Below are 9,483 nucleotides of genomic sequence, written 5' to 3'. Positions count from 1 at the left end.
GTCCTCTTAGCAACTCTCTTAAATAGCCTTACTTGAAACATAAATATGAAATTGGAAATTTTGAAGGAACTTAGTGAGTTTTGAACACCACGTACCATTTAACCTTCACCTTATCAGTTGTATAATTACAATTTTTTTTTTGAAAAATATTAGTTGGATTTTATTAAGAATAAACCTAAGCCTAATAAGTACGATTGGGTATTGTATCGGTTACAAAAGTTAAAACCTAGCAAACCAAGCTTTCCCTAGAAGCATCGTAAAAATAACAAAAGATATCTAAAAAAAGTTAATTGCTATTTGGCAAACAGACACTATTAAGACTTTCCCTATACTTCCCCTTCTCAGTCGTCATTTCCTTTTCATCATTTCATGTGGTCTTAGGTATCCACTTCTGATCTTCTTCAATTATCACCCTCACACTGTCAGGCACTTCAAAACCAAGTAAGTTTATTGTTCCTCTTTGATTCCTACAATTGCTAGCAAATGGGCTCCTTTATTTGCTATTCTTGAAACATGCTTGAAGACACAGTTCTGGTAATCCTCACTGAATTTTCGTATGTCTTTCATGTAGGCTCCAATTTATGACTTATCTGCCAATCAATTTTTGATTTTTTTGATCACCGACAACGAGTCTCCCTCAATTTTTACCATTGAAAGGTTCAGATCCAAACCCATTTTGGTTGCTTGAAAACATGCAATGGCTTCTGTCGTGAAAGCTGTAGGTATATTACTGTTGATCTGTATCTTTGCTCCCGGCACCTCACCATTCAAATCTCATATAATAATACTCGTGAATGACTTTTTGGCTTGTTCAGTATATGCAGCGTCAAAATTAATCTTCGTGTATAGGACTACCGGCGTTTTCCATCGTTCTTACCCCCTTCCATGGTCATTTTCCTTTCTTTCCAGGCCATCAATCTTTTAAGGGTAACTTCTAATAAACTCAGTTGTAGCAATCCTCATCTTTTTCTGGCCCTCATACACCTATCTATTTCTTTCGGTCCATGTGGCGCACATTGTACATTAAAAAATTCGACACTGGTTGGTAGAGTTCTGATAAAAAATTGCAGGTAATCTAGTCTATAAACTTTGAATTAGTTATCGACTTTGAATTAGTTATCGACTATGGCCATATGAAATTAAATTGTTGCCAAATCTCTCTTGCCACAGAACAATCACGCAATACATGCTCCATAGTCTCTGCACCACCTGTACATCTCGGGCAAATCACAGAGTCCACCAATCTCTTGTAATGGAAATTACTAAAAGTAGGAAGATAATTTTTTGTAGCTTTCCAAAATGTGATTTTCACTTTTTGAGGCAAATTCAAAGCCCATCATTTCTAGTAAAAAGTAGAATAGGCAAATAGATTGCAATAGCGATTAAGTACCATCACTCTCACAGTAATTTGGACGAAAAATCTCTTGAAGGTTCACCTCTCCACACCATGAAGTCCTCTTCTAAAAACATTGCTAAAGTAATTTGGAGGATTCTGTTCACATCACTCTCACAGTAGGTATCCCTTATTGTTTCCATTTTCCATCGTCTCAAAATAGGATCAATTAAGTCTGCTACTACATTGATGTTAGTATTGCTCACATCACTTTGGATTTTTTAGCTTTCAGTGCCCAACACCCACGTATCTTCTGACATCGAGATTTTTGTCCCCGTACCCATTCTCCAACACATACCCTCCTTGTGAAGTCTTTTTGCAGCCCATACACTTTTTTAGGTGTAGGAAGGTATATTTCCAAACCTTGCCTTTAAGAAATTAATAGTAAGGTAGTATTTTGCTTTCAAATTACCCTTGTTTTGCATGCAAAGCTAAATTAAACTTGGTTAGACTCCTAAACCCCAAACCCCCATTCTCCTTTAAGTCACATAATCGAATCCACTCATACTAGTGTATTCCATGCTTTTTGTGTCCTTTCTGCCACAAAAACTTCCCTATAATACTTTCCATTTCTCCACCAATGGATTTTGGTAGTAGAAAACATGCCATTGAATAAGTTGGGATGGCCTGTAAAACAACTTTTATAAATACCTCCTTTCCTCTAACTATAAATTTCTGATTTCATACGGTCCTTCAATATTTGAAAAGCTCATTGTTTTCCCCTTCCCATCATGTTGGGCAATCAGACATATTTCTCCAGATTTTTTAACCCTCAAACATTTAGTATCCATACAACAAAATTTCTGTCATAAACTGGAGCTTTTGTACTATAAAAAATAGTACATTTTTCATAATTGACACACTGCCCAAAACATCTAGCTTTTTCATAATTGACACACTGCCCAAAACATCTTCTATATTCTTCAAGTATATTCTTGATAGTATTTGCCCCCCTTTCAATGGCTTCCTTGAACAAAATACAATCATCGACAAACATTAAATGAGAAATTTAAGGACCTCTTCAACATACCTTTTCCCTGTTTAATGAACCATAATGTTTTGCTAGTCTCATTAGAGATGAAAAAATAGGGACTCAACGAGTCCCTCTGTCGTAATCCTCTTACCGATTTGAAAACATATTCTTCTTCGCTGTTCACAAGAATTGAGTATGAGACAATACTTATGCATTTGATTATGAAATAAACCCACGAGTTTGCAAAATCCATGCATAACATCATATCTCTTATAAAAGTCTATTCAACACGATCATAAGCCATACTCATATCCAGTTTCAATGTCATAAAACCTCTCCTCCCTACCCTTTTTTGCTTAAATGCATGTAAAATCTCGTATGCAAGAAGAACATTGTCCGTTATTAATCTTCTTGGGAAAAATGCACTCTGCGTTTCATCAATGCAGTGATCTAACACCTTTTAAAGATGATTGGCAACCGTTTTTTAGATCATTTGTACAAAATCATTCATAAGCTTATAGGGCGAAAATTCATTAAATTTGAAAGACGACTAATATTTGAAATTAGCACAATATTTGTAACATTTAGAGATTCCAATAACTAAATTAAGGATTTCAAGACAAAAAGTACAAACTTCCCTTCCAATAATGTGCCAAAGTTTTTGGAAGAAAAGAGTCAGAAAACCTTCTACCCTTGATGCCTTCGTTGGCCCCATATTTTTTAAAGCCAGATAAACCTCATTCTTTCTGTATACAGTAGTTAGGATCTAATTCATGCTATCTATTATACATATATCCACTCCAGATAGAATGTAATCCACATTGCCAGTACCTGTTGTAGTGAAAAGGTTAGCAAAATAATCAGTAACAATTCTTTTCATCTCATGAATGTCTGATGTCATTCTCCTTCTTCATTCTAAAATCCACGAACACGATTCATATTCCTTCATTGAGAATCAAAATTAAGGAAAAAAGACGTGTTTTTATCACCCAATCTTAGCAGTTCGTAAGTGCCCTTTGTTCCCAGTACATCTCTTCTTTTTTGATATTCATATGATGGTGTATTTTGACATCAATCAATTCTGCCATTATCTCACCGTCTCTATCAAGCTTATTCAGATCCTCCAACCTTTTAGTAAGATTTCTTATCAGCCTCACTCCTTTGTTTTTTTTATGTATCCTATTCTTGTAATCCTATTTTTAACATCTTTAATTTCTCCAACACCCCACCTGTGCCATTCTCTCATATTCTTCTCATTTCCTCTTCACAAGATTCCTTCATAACCCATCAATTCTTAAATCTGAATATTCTTTTCCTTTGTCTTTTGTCTATTTTATTTGTTTCAATGAAAAGAGGACAATGATCTAAAAAAGAATAGAGTAAATGTCAAATAGAAAAATTAGTGAACATCACCATCCATTCAGCATTTGCCACACCCTTATCCAATCGTTCTCTAGTATTCATCTCCGGTAAATTTCCCCTCTACCAAGTGACCATGTACTTAAATAGCCAATATCCGTAAGTTGACATTCCTCTAACACCTTATGGAATTCCTCTATGCTCCTCTCTTCTCTCGGCATTCCCCTTGATTTCTAAAAAGAATACAAAATCTCATTAAAATCTCTACAAACTAACCGAGGTAAATCATGAGTTTCTCCTAGCCATCGCAACAAGTCCCAAGTTACCAATCTATTATAACCATCTCGAGCCTCATAAAACCCCCATACTTTAGTGCCTCCCCCTCTTCCTGTATTATCACATCAATATGATTCATTGAATAACTTCGAACATCAATTATATAATTCCAATTCCATGTTAAACATAGTCCACCTCGTTACCATCTTCTTGAAATTAATTTTGTTTTGAAAACCTCATTTTTTATGAAACCTTTCCATTTATTTGCTATTTAATTTAGTCTACATAAAGAAGACAAGTTGGGGATGCTAAAACTTCAACGTGTGTTGAAGCTTCGGAATAGCCCGCGGGTTCCCCAAACCCCAGACATTGTAGCTTAAAAGTATCATTGCTCCCAGTCGACTTGCCTCTTGGCAGCCGTCGATCTTAATTGGTTGTAAGCATTAGAGTGCTCAGTAATAGTTCCTAGTAAATCTGTCCAAACAGAAACATTAGAAATCATATTATTTGGATGAGGTTAGTTTTATCCATCTCCATTACCATTGGGCTTTCTTCTAAATCATGTTTCATTTCATTTTGACTTAACCCATTTGAAGCTCTCCCCTTTTTTGCCTCCCTTTAATTTGATGATCCTTCCAAAAAAAAGCCTAATATTGAATTGACATTATTAAAATTTTGCCCCAAATTGTAACATCCCAAAATAAGGCCTAGTCAGAACAGTGGTTTTGAGACCACAAATTCGATGTTCAAATATTTATTATATGATTATTATGAGGTCTAGAATATGAAAATATGCAGCGTTAAAGTTTCATGAAGAAATTCTATGAGTAAGGTGTCCAATTGGAAAATAAGGACCAAATTGAAAAAATTACAAAACTTAGATTCTTAAAGAGTAATTTGCCCAATTTTTAAATTTTTGAACAAAAATGGGCATGTATGGATAAAATTTCAAAGAAAGGGCTTAAAGGTATTTTGGTCATTTGGCTAATTAATGAAATAAAATGGGAAAATGAAGACAAAAATCGGCTCATGTTCTCCACCTAGCTGCAAAAATTTGGGAGCCACCATAGTTAGGGTTTTTTCATTTTTCAAGCTCAATAGTAAGGGCTCCCTAGCCTTGTTTTTAATGTTCTCGTATTTTTGAAATTCCGGTAGCTTACTCTGTCTATTTCTACCCCTATTTTGAGTTAGGGTTCATGTTTGCAAAGTGATCCATGTGTGACATGTTTATTGTTTGATTTTTTATGGAGGAATATGAAAGTTGGATGTGTGATAAACATATTTTTCTAGGTGATTTTCATGAAAAACCCCTAAAAGGATCTTTTTGCAAAAGGTGTAAAATATGTAACAGTTTAATTTTCAGTGGTGTCGGAACAGTGATTCGAGATCACTAAATCCGACAAATGAGTAAAAAATATTATTAATTTAGTGAGTATAAGTTAAATGTGAAGTTAGGAAAAATTTTGAAATAATGAAATGTACAAAAAATATATATATTAAAATAATTAGAATTAAAAACGAGGTATCGAGACCTCGAGAATTTTAAATCGAGCCATAAATATTTTTATAAATATTTATGGATTGTTAATAAGTTAGTATTAAAGTTTCGTCAAGAAATTTTAAAGTACTGATAGCTAATTGAACAAAAAGGACTAAATTGTATCAAATGCAAAATTGTGAAAAATGATTAAATAGCTTAAATGACAAAAGAAAGAGGATTTAAAAGGCAAATAGACCCAAGGTCTATTTGGGCTGGACGGCAAGGGCATGAAATCACCAAGAAAATAAGGGCAAAATTGAAAAATTGCAAAATTTAGTTAATAAAGCTAGGACTAAAGTGGAATTATCTAGATTTCTCTTTATTTTTCTGCATTCTCATCAACGAAAACACCATGGAAGAGTTCCCTTAAGATGGTTTTTCATATTTTTACTGCAAGTAAGTTTAATTCTTGATTATTTCTTGAAATTTTTGTGTTTTTGTGACTTTTACAACTAGGTCCATTTGTTGAATTCATTAGTTCTTGATTCTATGAAAGAAATTGAAAGTTTCTATGAATATGTGCTGGAAGTATATGATGATTTGATATAGAATTAGAGCTTTAAATTGTTTATATGCTGATTTTATTGAAAGAATTGAATAGAAAGTGAATGTTTAAGACCTAAATTGTAAAAGAGTTTGAAGTTAGAGTTTTATGTGGAAATTCTGAATTTCAATAGTTATGAAATAACTTATAATGTCTAGGAAAAGTATTAATTGAGAAAATTAGTTTAATTGAGGGGTTAATTAAGTAAGGACTGAATTGTATGAACTGTGAAATTTGGGGCAAAATGAAAATCAACATTTTGCACTAAAACAGTTTTGGACAGCAGCAATAGTCTTAACTTTGAAAAATCTCCAAAAATTGTAGAAATTTAATTAGAGGATGAATAAAATATGAAATTAAATCTTATCGAGTCTAGTTTCTTATAGAAGAAACGGTGTAAGCAATGGAATTGTAAATCATGAGATATAATAAGTTTTGTGAGACAATGTCAGAATGATTTCTGGTTCCCCTATTCTGACTTTGGAAAATCATAAAAAATTGGAGAAAAATAATTAAGGGATTAAATTTATATGTTTAAAATCCTTAAAGAGCCTATTTTCAATAAAAATAAGCGGGAACATCATCTGAATCTCGTACGATGAGATAATTAATTCTTAGTGAAGAAGGGTCGGAACTGTCAGACAGCAGAACAGGAGAAACTTTAAAGAATAAACTGTACTTATTGGGTAAATCAAAAATTTTGAAAATTTTATGGTCATAAGATAAGTAAGTCTAGTTTTAGGGAAAATTAGCGGATCTTAATTTCGAGTTCTGTAGCTTAAGATATAAATAATTTAGTGATTATGATGCAAATGGACAATTTTGAATATACATAAGTAAATAGTGAAATTATTGATAATGTTACTTGTTGCATGTTATATAAATTAAGGATGTGGAATGGAGAGGAGGAGGAAAATATGTATGAATATTCAGCTAGCATGGCTAATTTGTATGTTTTAGACTCATGGACTAAATTGAATAAAAGTAAAATTTTATGGGCAATTTTGTAAAAAAAATGTTAGAAATGACCAATTTGCATGAAATGAATTATTTTATTATTTAAATTACAAAATTGAATGAAATTATTAATTTAGCTCAAGATCAGGGAAAAATATGTTTTAAGGATTAAATTGAAAAGTGTTGAAATTATGAAAAATTCTGACATTTTATAGAATTCATTGGTGGTTATCAATTTGTGTGAGAATAACGGCTGAAAATAAGGATTAAATTGCAATAATTTTATTTTATTTTAACCTAAGGATGAAATCGTCATTAATTAAAAGTTTAGGGGTAAAATGATAATTTTGTTTAGAGCATTAGTTGAATGTATTATAACATGAAATAAATGAAAATGACGATCAAATTTCTTTATAAAGATCCGGATGACTTGAATACGAGACTTGAACGTGGAAAAGAAAAGATATCGGATCAATGAAATATCTGATAAATGAATCGGTAACTCTGGTAATGTTCCGTAACTCTATTCCGGTGACGGATTCGGGTTAGGGGCATTACAAAATATGTGGTAGAAATGTGAAATAAGGGAAAAATGTGGGCTGCCATAAGAGGAAAGAACATTTGGCTAGGCTTGGGTAATGTAGAAAATTCATGCATTTCATCATACGAGTCTAGGGACTAAATTGTAAATAATGTGAAAGGTTAGGGGAAAAATGATCATTTTGTCTGGGGTGAAATTTAGACTCAAAAAGAATAATATGAGGTATTAATGATTCATTTTTATTATTATAGACCTCGAGGAACAAATTTCAGAGGTCAATCAAGGAAAATGAAAGGTTTCAGAATAACCGAGATGCAAAATCGAAACGAGTACCAGGTAAGTTCGAATAACTTTTAAGTAATATTAATATGGCTAATTGCATGTGTTATGAATGCATGATATTTGGGTATAATAATGACATGAAAATCCATGAAATATGTTAATAATAATGACATGATGATAAATGTCCTGGTTGAAGTAAAAAGAGAAATTTGATGGATAAACCATGGCTTACATGACTTGAGATCCTGCATGTGTTTCAGAAAAGGATTTAGCCCAGACGGGTAATCTTTTGATCTCAAATATAAAAAAGATCTAGCCCGGACGGGTGTTCATTTAGTGATCGAGCCTCTCGAAGAATATGTGTGCATTACGAATTTAGCCCGGATAGGTAATCCAATCAGGGTCTGAATTTAGCCTGGATTGGTAATTCAGATTCGAGCTCATTACGGGTGTTTATCGTTACAAGGATTTAGCCTGGACTGGTAATCCCGACATCACCCTATGAGTTTACATTACGGGAGATTTAGCCTGAACTGGTAATCTCGTCGTATGATGTGAGGCTCGCGGGAGTGCGCACTTGAGATGATCACTCTTATGACTTGACGGTAAATGGATAATCCATCGAGATTTCTGAGAAACTCAACGGGATTAACATGAGATATAAAAATGAAAATGTTGAATGATGAGCTCATCTAAGACAAATTGTATGGTGCATTGTTATGAGACTAACTTGTTGATTGGGTGTATATGATAGGGAAACCATTCCATGCTTGTTGGTTTTATTGCCTAATATGGTTGTTTGCTAATTAATCAATAAGTTTACTTTCTAGTTGTTCGGGCTTACTAAGCATGTAAATGCTTATCCTTCTCTTTTTCCCTGTCTTATAGAGCTCATGGACTCGTGAAGATTGGGAGACGGTTGGAGAATCAACACACTATCATCTTGTCTAGCTTTGGTATATAGATATTCTTATTTTGTTCAATGACATGTATAGAGCTTTTGTTATTTTGTTATGTGTCATTTGATTAGCCACTACGAAGGCTTGTAAAGGTATACATATTCACTTGTATGTGGCCATGGAATTGGCTCATATTGATGTAGGTTATGACCTATAAATTTTATGCATACTTGTGTTTAGTTGTGCTAGTGAGGATGAAATATGTTATCACATTTAAACACATGTAATGTGACTAAATCACATGGGGTGATTAGGCCACAATTTGGCAATGAGTTAAGATAACGACCCAAGCTTATTTGAGTTACAAGTCATGGAAATCCTTAATATAAAAGGGATGACCTAGCATGTATAAAAACCAATGAGATGAGGTTTACATGCAATGAGGCATACTAAGGTCATTTAAGAGTATATTTAGACCGTGTCAAGTGTTACTGAAAATTATAAGTGGATATGGTTATTAAAGGGTGACCTAAGGCTTGGAAAATAGCCCAATAAGGTCCACACGGGTAGACACACAGGCGTGTGTCTAGACCGTGTGTGACACTCGGATCGCCTCATAGGCATGTGATATGGCCGTGTGTCCCCTGCACGTAAAAATTTTAAGTCAGAATGCATGGTAGTAAACACATGGGTAGAGACACGGCTGTGTGTCTCAATCA

At 33.5% G+C, this 9,483-nt stretch overlaps 1 long non-coding RNA gene across 2 annotated transcripts; it reads left to right on the top strand.

The window, feature by feature from the left end:
• The first annotated feature begins 250 nt into the window (after positions 1-250).
• Positions 251-7,919, top strand: LOC107957319 (uncharacterized). 2 transcript variants are annotated; one of them, XR_005926730.1, is made up of 4 exons: positions 251-441; positions 572-722; positions 816-1,070; positions 1,171-5,254. It is a non-coding gene; the product is annotated as an uncharacterized lncRNA (long non-coding RNA). The 2 variants fall into 2 exon arrangements; XR_001700407.2 differs by lacking the exon at positions 1,171-5,254 and adding an exon at positions 7,835-7,919 and having other exon boundaries at positions 256-441; positions 816-927.
• Positions 7,920-9,483: the final 1,564 nt, after the last annotated feature.

The sequence above is a fragment of the Gossypium hirsutum genome, chromosome A05 (genome assembly GCF_007990345.1).
Source record: "Gossypium hirsutum isolate 1008001.06 chromosome A05, Gossypium_hirsutum_v2.1, whole genome shotgun sequence".
Classification (NCBI taxonomy): Eukaryota; Viridiplantae; Streptophyta; class Magnoliopsida; order Malvales; family Malvaceae; genus Gossypium; species Gossypium hirsutum.
This window is presented reverse-complemented; position numbering and strand designations above follow the sequence as displayed.